At 46.6% G+C, this 13,178-nt stretch overlaps 1 protein-coding gene and 1 pseudogene across 1 annotated transcript in view; both read left to right on the top strand.

The window, feature by feature from the left end:
* LOC135510193 (GRB2-associated-binding protein 1-like) overlaps nucleotides 1-13,178 on the top strand; it is a 378,827-nt gene that overhangs the window by 70,421 nt on the left and 295,228 nt on the right. The gene's annotated exons all lie outside the window — the stretch shown is intronic.
* Nucleotides 1-13,178, top strand: part of LOC135510189 (zinc finger protein 827-like) — a 50,794-nt pseudogene that overhangs the window by 26,309 nt on the left and 11,307 nt on the right.

A 13,178-nucleotide genomic window follows, 5' to 3' on the forward strand; every position in this document is an offset into this window, starting at 1 on the left:
CCCATGCACAAAGCGAGGTCCATACAAAAATGATTTGTCAAGATCCATGTGGAAGAACTTGACTGGCCTGCACAGAGCCCTGACCTCAACCCCATCGAACACCTTTGGGATGAGTTGGAACGCCGACTGCGAGCCAGACCTAATCGCCCAACATCAGTGTTCCCGACCTCACTAATGCTCTTGTGGCTGAATGGAAGCAAGTCCCCGCAGCAATGTTCCAACATCTAGTGGAAAGCCTTCCCAGAAGAGTGGAGGCTGTTATAGCAGCAATGTTCCAACATCTAGTGGAAAGCCTTCCCAGAAGAGTGGAGGCTGTTATAGCAGCAATGTTCCAACATCTAGTGGAAAGCCTTCCCAGAAGAGTGGAGGCTGTTATAGCAGCAATGTTCCAACATCTAGTGGAAAGCCTTCCCAGAAGAGTGGAGGCTGTTATAGCAGCAATGTTTCAACATCTAGTGGAAAGCCTTCCCAGAAGAGTGGAGGCTGTTATAGCAGCAATGTTCCAACATCTAGTGGAAAGCCTTCCCAGAAGAGTGGAGGCTGTTATAGCAGCAATGTTCCATCATCTATTGGAAAGCCTTCCCAGAAGAGTGGAGGCTGTTATAGCAGCAATGTTCCATCATCTAGTGGAAAGCCTTCCCAGAAGAGTGGAGACTGTTATAGTAGCAATGTTCCATCATCTAGTGGAAAGCCTTCCCAGAAGAGTGGAGGCTGTTATAGCAGCAACTCCATATTAATGCCCATGATTTTGGAATGAGATGTTGGACGAGCAGGTGTCCACATACTGTATAACACACATAGACTCCCTGTCCCTTATGCTTGCTCCTCCTCCCTCTTCCACCAATCACAGAGAAGCAGGAAGTGGTGGTCCAGGGTTTAAAGGTGAAAGAGGAGGAGGAGCCTATGGAGATTGACCCCCTGACCCCCAGCGTGACTCCTGACCCTATCCTGCCCCCAGGGGAGCGAGCGGAGTCCGGGAGGGGTGAGAAGACACCCCTCCACCTCTCCTCCCTAAAGAAGACCAGGATCTGTTCCAGAGAGATCTCTTCTCCCAGGACATCTCAGTCAAAATGGCCTCTGCTCTCCTTTACCAACTGTCAGGTACCCACAACATTCTAGAGCCTTTCACCAACTGTCAGATACCCACAGCATTCTAGAACCTTTCACCAACTGTCAGATACCCACAACATTCTAGAACCTTTCACCAACTGTCAGGTACCCACAACACTCTAGAACCTTTCACCAACTGTCAGGTACCCACAACACTCTAGAACCTTTCACCAACTGTCAGGTACCCACAACACTCTAGAACCTTTCACCAACTGTCAGATACCCACAACACTCTAGAACCTTCTACCAACTGTCAGATACCCACAACACTCTAGAGCCTTTCACCAACTGTCAGATACCCACAACACTCTAGAACCTTCCACCAACTGTCAGGTACCCACAACACTCTAGAGCCTTTCACCAACTGTCAGATACCCACAACACTCTAGAACCTTTCACCAACTGTCAGATACCCACAACACTCTAGAACCTTCCACCAACTGTCAGGTACCCACAACACTCTAGAGCCTTCCACCAACTGTCAGGTACCCACAACACTCTAGAACCTTTCACCAACTGTCAGGTACCCACAACACTCTAGAACCTTTCACCAACTGTCAGGTACCCACAACACTCTAGAACCTTTCACCAACTGTCAGATACCCACAACACTCTAGAACCTTCTACCAACTGTCAGATACCCACAACACTCTAGAGCCTTTCACCAACTGTCAGATACCCACAACACTCTAGAACCTTCCACCAACTGTCAGGTACCCACAACACTCTAGAGCCTTTCACCAACTGTCAGGTACCCACAACACTCTAGAACCTTCCACCAACTGTCAGGTACCCACAACACTCTAGAGCCTTTCACCAACTGTCAGGTACCCACAACACTCTAGAACCTTCTACCAACTGTCAGGTACCCACAACACTCTAGAACCTTTCACCAACTGTCAGGTACCCACAACACTCTAGAACCTTCTACCAACTGTCAGATACCCACAACACTCTAGAGCCTTTCACCAACTGTCAGGTACCCACAACACTCTAGAACCTTCTACCAACTGTCAGATACCCACAACACTCTAGAGCCTTTCACCAACTGTCAGGTACCCACAACACTCTAGAACCTTCTACCAACTGTCAGATACCCACAACACTCTAGAGCCTTTCACCAACTGTCAGGTACCCACAACACTCTAGAGCCTTTCACCAACTGTCAGATACCCACAACACTCTAGAACCTTCCACCAACTGTCAGGTACCCACAACACTCTAGAGCCTTTCACCAACTGTCAGATACCCACAACACTCTAGAACCTTCTACCAACTGTCAGATACCCACAACACTCTAGAACCTTCTACCAACTGTCAGATACCCACAACACTCTAGAACCTTCTACCAACTGTCAGATACCCACAACACTCTAGAGCCTTTCACCAACTGTCAGATACCCACAACACTCTAGAACCTTCTACCAACTGTCAGATACCCACAACACTCTAGAGCCTTTCACCAACTGTCAGATACCCACAACACTCTAGAACCTTCCACCAACTGTCAGGTACCCACAACACTCTAGAGCCTTTCACCAACTGTCAGGTACCCACAACACTCTAGAACCTTCCACCAACTGTCAGGTACCCACAACACTCTAGAGCCTTTCACCAACTGTCAGGTACCCACAACACTCTAGAACCTTCTACCAACTGTCAGGTACCCACAACACTCTAGAACCTTTCACCAACTGTCAGGTACCCACAACACTCTAGAACCTTCTACCAACTGTCAGATACCCACAACACTCTAGAGCCTTTCACCAACTGTCAGGTACCCACAACACTCTAGAACCTTCTACCAACTGTCAGATACCCACAACACTCTAGAGCCTTTCACCAACTGTCAGGTACCCACAACACTCTAGAACCTTCTACCAACTGTCAGATACCCACAACACTCTAGAGCCTTTCACCAACTGTCAGGTACCCACAACACTCTAGAGCCTTTCACCAACTGTCAGATACCCACAACACTCTAGAACCTTCTACCAACTGTCAGATACCCACAACACTCTAGAACCTTCTACCAACTGTCAGGTACCCACAACACTCTAGAGCCTTTCACCAACTGTCAGGTACCCACAACACTCTAGAACCTTCTACCAACTGTCAGATACCCACAACACTCTAGAATCTTCTACCAACTGTCAGGTACCCACAACACTCTAGAGCCTTTCACCAACTGTCAGGTACCCACAACACTCTAGAACCTTCTACCAACTGTCAGGTACCCACAACACTCTAGAGCCTTTCACCAACTGTCAGGTACCCACAACACTCTAGAACCTTTCACCAACTGTCAGGTACCCACAACACTCTAGAACCTTCTACCAACTGTCAGGTACCCACAACACTCTAGAACCTTTCACCAACTGTCAGGTACCCACAACACTCTAGAACCTTCTACCAACTGTCAGATACCCACAACACTCTAGAGCCTTTCACCAACTGTCAGGTACCCACAACACTCTAGAACCTTCTACCAACTGTCAGATACCCACAACACTCTAGAGCCTTTCACCAACTGTCAGGTACCCACAACACTCTAGAACCTTCTACCAACTGTCAGATACCCACAACACTCTAGAGCCTTTCACCAACTGTCAGGTACCCACAACACTCTAGAGCCTTTCACCAACTGTCAGATACCCACAACACTCTAGAACCTTCCACCAACTGTCAGGTACCCACAACACTCTAGAGCCTTTCACCAACTGTCAGATACCCACAACACTCTAGAACCTTCTACCAACTGTCAGATACCCACAACACTCTAGAACCTTCTACCAACTGTCAGATACCCACAACACTCTAGAACCTTCTACCAACTGTCAGATACCCACAACACTCTAGAGCCTTTCACCAACTGTCAGATACCCACAACACTCTAGAACCTTCTACCAACTGTCAGATACCCACAACACTCTAGAGCCTTTCACCAACTGTCAGATACCCACAACACTCTAGAACCTTCCACCAACTGTCAGGTACCCACAACACTCTAGAGCCTTTCACCAACTGTCAGGTACCCACAACACTCTAGAACCTTCCACCAACTGTCAGGTACCCACAACACTCTAGAGCCTTTCACCAACTGTCAGGTACCCACAACACTCTAGAACCTTCTACCAACTGTCAGGTACCCACAACACTCTAGAACCTTTCACCAACTGTCAGGTACCCACAACACTCTAGAACCTTCTACCAACTGTCAGATACCCACAACACTCTAGAGCCTTTCACCAACTGTCAGGTACCCACAACACTCTAGAACCTTCTACCAACTGTCAGATACCCACAACACTCTAGAGCCTTTCACCAACTGTCAGGTACCCACAACACTCTAGAACCTTCTACCAACTGTCAGATACCCACAACACTCTAGAGCCTTTCACCAACTGTCAGGTACCCACAACACTCTAGAGCCTTTCACCAACTGTCAGATACCCACAACACTCTAGAACCTTCTACCAACTGTCAGATACCCACAACACTCTAGAACCTTCTACCAACTGTCAGGTACCCACAACACTCTAGAGCCTTTCACCAACTGTCAGGTACCCACAACACTCTAGAACCTTCTACCAACTGTCAGATACCCACAACACTCTAGAACCTTCTACCAACTGTCAGGTACCCACAACACTCTAGAGCCTTTCACCAACTGTCAGGTACCCACAACACTCTAGAACCTTCTACCAACTGTCAGGTACCCACAACACTCTAGAGCCTTTCACCAACTGTCAGGTACCCACAACACTCTAGAACCTTCTACCAACTGTCAGGTACCCACAACACTCTAGAACCTTCTACCAACTGTCAGATACTCACAACACTCTAGAGCCTTTCACCAACTGTCAGGTACCCACAACACTCTAGAGCCTTTCACCAACTGTCAGGTACCCACAACACTCTAGAGCCTTTCACCAACTGTCAGGTACCCACAACTCTCTAGAGCCTTACACCAACTGTCAGGTACCCACAACACTCTAGAACCTTCTACCAACTGTCAGGTACCCACAACACTCTAGAGCCTTACACCAACTGTCAGATACCCACAACATTCTAGAACCTTCTACCAACTGTCAGGTACCCACAACTCTCTAGAGCCTTACACCAACTGTCAGATACCCACAACACTCTAGAGCCTTTCACCAACTGTCAGGTACCCACAACTCTCTAGAACCTTCCACCAACTGTCAGATACCCACAACATTCTAGAACCTTCTACCAACTGTCAGGTACCCACAACATTCTAGAACATTCTACCAACACTCTAGAACCTTCTACCAACTGTCAGGTACCAACAACTCTCTAGAACCTTCTACCAACTGTCAGGTACTGTCACGCCTTGGTCTTAGTATTTTTGTGTTATAGTTTATTTGTTGGTCAGGCCATGGTGTGACATGGGTTTATGTTGTATTTCGTATTGGGGTTTGCGGCTAAATAGGGGTGTTGCATAGGTTTGGCTGCCTGAGGCGGTTCTCAATCAGAGTCAGGTGATTCTCGTTGTCTCTGATTGGGAACCGTATTTAGGTAGCCTGGATTTCACTTTGTATTTCTTGGGGGGGGAGGCTCAGAGGGAGAGTGGCTGAGTCAGGAGACAGACCTGAGCCAACTCTCCCTGTTTATCGTGAGGAGCCAAGGAGGAGACCAGAACCGTGTTGGAGGTGAGCGAAACAGAGACTGTGAAGGAGTTAATGGGGAAATTGGAGGAGAGAGTAATGAGGGAGTTGCTAGTTTGGTGCTTTAGGTACAAGATTCGTCCGACGGAGCGTGTCGGGGATTTAATGGCACCTGGGTCAGCGCTCCATACTAGTCCTGAGGTGCGTGTTAGTCAGCTGGTGAAAAATGTGCCAGCCTCACGCACTAGGCCTCCTGTGTACCTACCTAGCCTTGTACGTCCTGTGTCAGTCCTGCTCTCAGGCTCTCCAGTACACCTTCACGGTCCAGTCCATCCTGTGCCACCTTCACACACCAGTCCTCCGGTGGCAGCTCCCCTGCACCAGGCTTGCTGTGCGTGTCCTCGATCCAGTACCACCAGTTCCAGTACCACACACCAGGCCTTCAGTGCGCCGCCTTTTCAGCGCAGCCAGCGCTTTCTCCCTCTCCTGCGCTGTCGGAGTCTCCCGCCTATTCAGAGCTGTCGGAGCCTTTCTCTCCTGCGCTGTCGGAGCCTCCTGCCTGTTCGGAGCAGCCTGAGCTGCCAGTCTGCATGGAGCTGCTAGAGCTGCCAGTCTGCATGGAGCAGCCAGAGCTGCCAGTCTGCATGGAGCAGCCAGAGCTGCCAGTCTGCATGGAGCAGCCAGAGCTGTCAGTCTGCTTGGAGCAGCCAGAGATACCAGTCTGCATGGAGCTGCCAGTCTGCATGGAGCTGCCAGTCTGCAAGGAGCTGCCAGTCTGCATGGAGCTGCCAGTCTGCAAGGAGCTGCCAGGCTGCAAGGAGCTACCAGTCTGCAAGGAGCTGCCAGTCTGCATGGAGCAGCCAGAGCTGCCAGTCTGCATGGAGCAGCTAGAACTGCCAGTCTGCATGGAGCTGCCAGTCTGCAAGGAGCTGCCAGTCTGCAAGGATCTGCCAGTCAGCCAGACTCTTCCAGATCTGCCAGTCAGCCAGACTCTTCCAGATCTGCCAGTCAGCCAGACTCTTCCAGATCTGTCAGTCTGCCAGACTCTTCCAGATCTGTCAGTCTGCCAGACTCTTCCAGATCTGCCAGTCAGCCAGACTCTTCCAGATCTGCCAGTCAGCCAGACTCTTCCAGATCTGCCAGTCAGCCAGACTCTTCCAGATCTGCCAGTCAGCCAGACTCTTCCAGATCTGCCAGTCAGCCAGACTCTGCCAGTCAACCAGACTCTTCCAGATCTGCTATTCAGCCAGACTCTTCCAGATCTGCCAGTCAACCAGACTCTTCCAGATCTGCCAGTCAACCAGACTCTTCCAGATCCGCCAGTCAGCCAGGATCTGCCGGATTCAACTGCCTGGCTGGGCTTCATCTCAGTACTGGGCTTCCTCTCAGTACTGGGCTTCCTCTCAGTACTGGGCTTCCTCTCAGTGCTGAGCTGCCGCTCAGTTCCGAGCTGCCCCTCGGTCCCAAGCTGCCCCTCGGTCCCGAGCTGCCCCTCGGTCCCGAGCTGCCCTCGGTCCCGAGCTTCCCCTCGGTCCCGAGCTGCCTCAGTCCCGAGCTGCCCCTCAGTCACAAGCTGCTCCTCAGTTCAGTGGGGTTCTGGGTGAGGACTATTAGGCCATGGTCAGCGGCGAGGGTGGATCATCCCAGGACGCGAAGGGGAGGAACTATGACATTTATGGAGTGGGGTCCACGTCCCGAGCTGGAACCGCCACCATGGACAGACGCCCACCCGGACCCTCCCTATGGTTTTGAGGTGCGTCCGGAGTCCGCACCTTAGGGGCGGGGTTCTGTCACGCCTTGGTCTTAGTATTTTTGTGTTTTAGTTTATTTGTTGGTCAGGCCATGGTGTGACATGGGTTTACGTTGTATTTCATATTGGGGTTTGCGGCTGAATAGGGGTGTTGCATAGGTTTGGCTGCCTGAGGCGGTTCTCAATCAGAGTCAGGTGATTCTCGTTGTCTCTGATTGGGAACCGTATTTAGTAGCCTGGGTTTCACTTTGTATTTCGTGGGTGATTGTTCCTGTCTCTGTGTAGTTTCACCAGATAGGCTGTATTTAGGTTACACGTTCCGTTTTGTTGTTTTTGTATTTGTATCAGTTATTTTATGTAATCGTCATTTTGTTTTCATTAAAAAACATGAGTAACCAACACGCTGCATTTCGGTCCGACTTTCTTGCGACAAACGAAGAACGCCGTTACAGGTACCCACAACACTCTAGAACCTTCTACCAACTGTCAGATACCCACAACACTCTAGAACCTTCTACCAACTGTCAGGTACCCACAACACTCTAGAACCTTTCACCAACTGTCAGGTACCCACAACACTCTAGAACCTTTCACCAACTGTCAGGTACCCACAACACTCTAGAACCTTCTACCAACTGTCAGGTACCCACAACACTCTAGAACCTTCCACCAACTGTCAGGTACCCACAACACTCTAGAACCTTCTACCAACTGTCAGGTACCCACAACACTCTAGAACCTTCTACCAACTGTCAGGTACCCACAACACTCTAGAACCTTCTACCAACTGTCAGGTACCCACAACACTCTAGAACCTTCTACCAACTGTCAGGTACCCACAACACTCTAGAACCTTCTACCAACTGTCAGGTACCCACAACACTCTAGAACCTTCTACCAACTGTCAGATACCCACAACACTCTAGAACCTTCTACCACCTGTCAGGTACCCACAACACTCTAGAACCTTCTACCAACTGTCAGGTACCCACAACATTCTAGAACCTTCTACCAACTGTCAGGTACCAACACTCTAGAACCTTCTACCAACACTAGAACCTTCTACCAACTGTCAGGAACCCACAACACTCTAGAACCTTCTACAAACTGTCAGGTTTAGTTAATCAGGATTGCCTATTGGCTACCGCACATGCAGCAGCTACTCTTCCTGGGGTCAGATCATTCCATGATGACATGACTCTATACATAACTGAGTAACCTCTGGTAACAGATCATTCCATGATGACATGACTCTATACATAACTGAGTAACCTCTGGTAACAGATCATTCCATGATGACATGACTCTATTCATAACTGAGTAACCTCTGGTACAGATATTTCCATGATGACATGACTCTATACATAACTGAGTAACCTCTGGTAACAGATCATTCCATGATGACATGACTCTATACATAACTGAGTAACCTCTGGTAACAGATCATTCCATGATGACATGACTCTACACATAACTGAGTAACAGATCATTCCATGATGACATGACTCTATACATAACTGAGTAACCTCTGGTAACAGACCATTCCATAATGACATGACTCTATACATAACTGAGTAACAGATCATTCCATGAAACCTCCTGGAGGATTTAACTCCAACCCTGTTCCTGGAGAGAGACCCTCCTGTAGGTTTAAACGCCAACCCTGTTCCTGGAGAGAGACCCTCTTGTAGGTTTTAACTCCAACCCTGTTCCTGGAGAGAGACCCTCCTGGAGGTTTGTGGGACAACATTCCACAGGCCACAATCAACAGCCTGATCAACTCTATGAGAATCTGTGACCAACAGATGCATATCTGTATTCCCAGTCATGAGAAATCCATAGATTGGGCAATAATGAATTTATTTAAATTGACTGATTTCCTAATATGAACTATAACTCAGTAAAATCTTTGAAATTGTTGCATGTTGCATTTATGTTTTCCTTCAGTGAGGCTCCATTATAATTTCTACACAGTTTGGATTTGGTTTTAGCCATTTTAAAGTATATTGAGTTCATTTCCTCCGCAATTTTGTATTAGAATTGTTTTTATTCAAATCACCCGTGAGCCGAATGTTTGACACCCCAGCTCTAGAACTTTCTACCAACTGTCAGATACAACCACCACACTCTAAAGAATTATGCTACACTCTAGAACCTTCTAACTACACTCTAGAACCTAACTACACTCTAGAACCTTCTACCAACTGTCAGGCACAACCACCACACTCTACAGCCTTCTACGACACTCTAGAACCTAACTACACTCTAGAACCTTCTACCAACTGTCAGGTACAACCACCACACTCTACAGCCTTCTACGACACTCTAGAACCTAACTACACTCTAGAACCTTCTACCAACTGTCAGATACAACCACCACACTCTAAAGAATTATGCTACACTCTAGAACCTTCTAACTACACTCTAGAACCTAACTACACTCTAGAACCTTCTACCAACTGTCAGGCACAACCACCACACTCTACAGCCTTCTACGACACTCTAGAACCTAACTACACTCTAGAACCTTCTACCAACTGTCAGGTACAACCACCACACTCTACAGCCTTCTACGACACTCTAGAACCTAACTACACTCTAGAACCTTCTACCAACTGTCAGATACAACCACCACACTCTAAAGAATTATGCTACACTCTAGAACCTTCTAACTACACTCTAGAACCTAACTACACTCTAGAACCTTCTACCAACTGTCAGGCACAACCACCACACTCTACAGCCTTCTACGACACTCTAGAACCTAACTACACTCTAGAACCTTCTACCAACTGTCAGGTACAACCACCACACTCTAAAGAATTCTGCTACACTCTAGAACCTTCTACAAACTGTCAGGCACAACCACCACACTCTACAGCCTTCTCCGACACTCTAGAACCTTCTACCAACTGTCAGGTACACACAGTATACACTGGCATGTACAAAACATTAAGGACACCTTCATAATATTGTCCTCAGAACAGCATCAATTTGTCGGGTTATGGAGTCTACAAGGTGTCGAAAGCGTTCCACAGTGATGCTGGCCCATGTTGACTCCAATGCTTCCCACATTGTACCAAGTTGGCTGGATGTCCTTTGGGTGGTGGACCATTCTTGATACACACGGGAAACTGTTGAGCGTGAAAAACCCAGCAGCATTGCAGTTCTTGACACAAACCGGTACACCTGGCTCCTATGACCATACCCCGTTCAAAGTTACTTAAATATTTTTGTCTTGCCCATTCACCCTCTGAATGGCAAACATACACAATCCATGTCTCAATTGTCTCAAGGCTTAAAAAATATTTTTTTAACCTGTCTCCTCCCCTACATCTACACTGATTGGATTCACCTGGTCAGTCTCAGGGAAAGAACAGGTGTTCTTAATGTTTTGTCCACTCAGTGTATATCATATGTTAACCACAATATTATTGTTGCTTTCCCAGAGTTTGTCATTAAAACATTTGTGTCCGAAATTATACCACAAAATGTAGCTGTGAAATGCTACAGCAGTCTAGGTAACTAAATGCTACAGAAGTCTAGGTAACTAAATGCTACAGCAGTCTAGGTAACTAAATGCTACAGCAGTCTAGGTAACTAAATGTAGCTGTGAAATGCTACAGCAGTCTAGGTAACTAAATGCTACAGCAGTCTCGGTAACTAAATGCTACAGCAGTCTAGGTAACTAAATGATACAGCAGTCTAGGTAACTAAATGTAGCATGAAATGCTACAGCAGTCTTGGTAACTAAATGCTACAGCAGTCTAGGTAACTAAATGCTACAGCAGTCTAGGTAACTAAATGTAGCATGAAATGCTACAGCAGTCTTGGTAACTAAATGCTACAGCAGTCTAGGGTAACTAAATGTAGCATGAAATGCTACAGCAGTCTAGGTAACTAAATGCTACAGCAGTCTAGGTAACTAAATGCTACAGCAGTCTAGGCAACTAAATGCTACAGCAGTCTAGGTAACTAAATGTAGCATGAAATGCTACAGCAGTCTTGGTAACTAAATGCTACAGCAGTCTAGGTAACTAAATGCTACAGCAGTCGAGGTAACTAAATGATACAGCAGTCTAGGTAACTAAATGTAGCATGAAATGCTACAGCAGTCTTGGTAACTAAATGCTACAGCAGTCTAGGTAACTAAATGCTACAGCAGTCTAGGTAACTAAATGCTATAGCAGTCTAGGTAACTAAATGCTATAGCAGTCTAGGTAACTAAATGCTACAGCAGTCTAGGTAACTAAATGCTACAGCAGTCGAGGTAACTAAATTCTACAGCAGTCTAGGTAACTAAATGCTACAGCAGTCTAGGTAACTAAATGTAGTATGAAATGCTACAGCAGTCTAGGTAACTAAATGCTACAGCAGTCTAGGTAACTAAATGCTACAGCAGTCTAGGTAACTAAATGTAGCTGTGAAATGCTACAGCAGTCTAGGTAACTAAATGCTACAGAAGTCTAGGTAACTAAATGCTACAGCAGTCTAGGTAACTAAATGTAGCGTGAAATGCTACAGCAGTCTAGGTAACTAAATGCTACAGCAGTATAGGTAACTAAATGCTACAGCAGTCTAGGTAACTAAATGCTACAGCAGTCTAGGTAACTAAATGTAGCTGTGAAATGCTACAGCAGTCTAGGTAACTAAATGCTACAGCAGTCTAGGTAACTAAATGCTACAGCAGTCGAGGTAACTAAATGCTACAGCAGTCTAGGTAACTAAATGCTACAGCAGTCTAGGTAACTAAATGTAGCTGTGAAATGCTACAGCAGTCTAGGTAACTAAATGCTACAGCAGTCTAGGTAACTAAATGCTACAGCAGTCTAGGTAACTAAATGCTACAGCAGTCTAGGTAACTAAATGTAGCTGTGAAATGCTACAGCAGTCTAGGTAACTAAATGCTACAGCAGTCTAGGTAACTAAATGCTACAGCAGTCTAGGTAACTAAATGCTACAGCAGTCTAGGTAACTAAATGCTACAGCAGTCTAGGTAACTAAATGCTACAGCAGTCGAGGTAACTAAATGCTGCAGAAGTCTAGGTAACTAAATGCTACAGCAGTCTAGGTAACTAAATGCTACAGCAGTCTCGGTAACTAAATGCTACAGCAGTCTAGGTAACTAAATGCTACAGCAGTCTAGGTAACTAAATGCTACAGCAGTCTAGGTAACTAAATGCTACAGCAGTCTAGGTAACTAAATGCTACAGAAGTCTAAGGTAACTAAATGTAGCTGTGAAATGCTACAGCAGTCTAGGTAACTAAATGCTACAGCAGTCTAGGTAACTAAATGCTACAGCAGTCTAGGTAACTAAATGCTACAGCAGTCTAGGTAACTAAATGTAGCATGAAATGCTACAGCAGTCTAGGTAACTAAATGTAGCATGAAATGCTACAGCAGTCTAGGTAACTAAATGCTACAGAAGTCTGGGTAACTAAATGTAGCTGTGAAATGCTACAGCAGTCTAGGTAACTAAATGCTACAGAAGTCTGGGTAACTAAATGTAGCTGTGAAATGCTACAGCAGTCTAGGTAACTAAATGCTACAGCAGTCTAGGTAACTAAATGCTACAGCAGTCTAGGTAACTAAATGCTACAGCAGTCTAGGTAACTAAATGCTACAGAAGTCTAAGGTAACTAAATGTAGCTGTGAAATGCTACAGCAGTCTAGGTAACTAAATGCT

This window comes from Oncorhynchus masou, chromosome 23 (genome assembly GCF_036934945.1).
Source record: "Oncorhynchus masou masou isolate Uvic2021 chromosome 23, UVic_Omas_1.1, whole genome shotgun sequence".
NCBI lineage: Eukaryota > Metazoa > Chordata > Actinopteri > Salmoniformes > Salmonidae > Oncorhynchus > Oncorhynchus masou.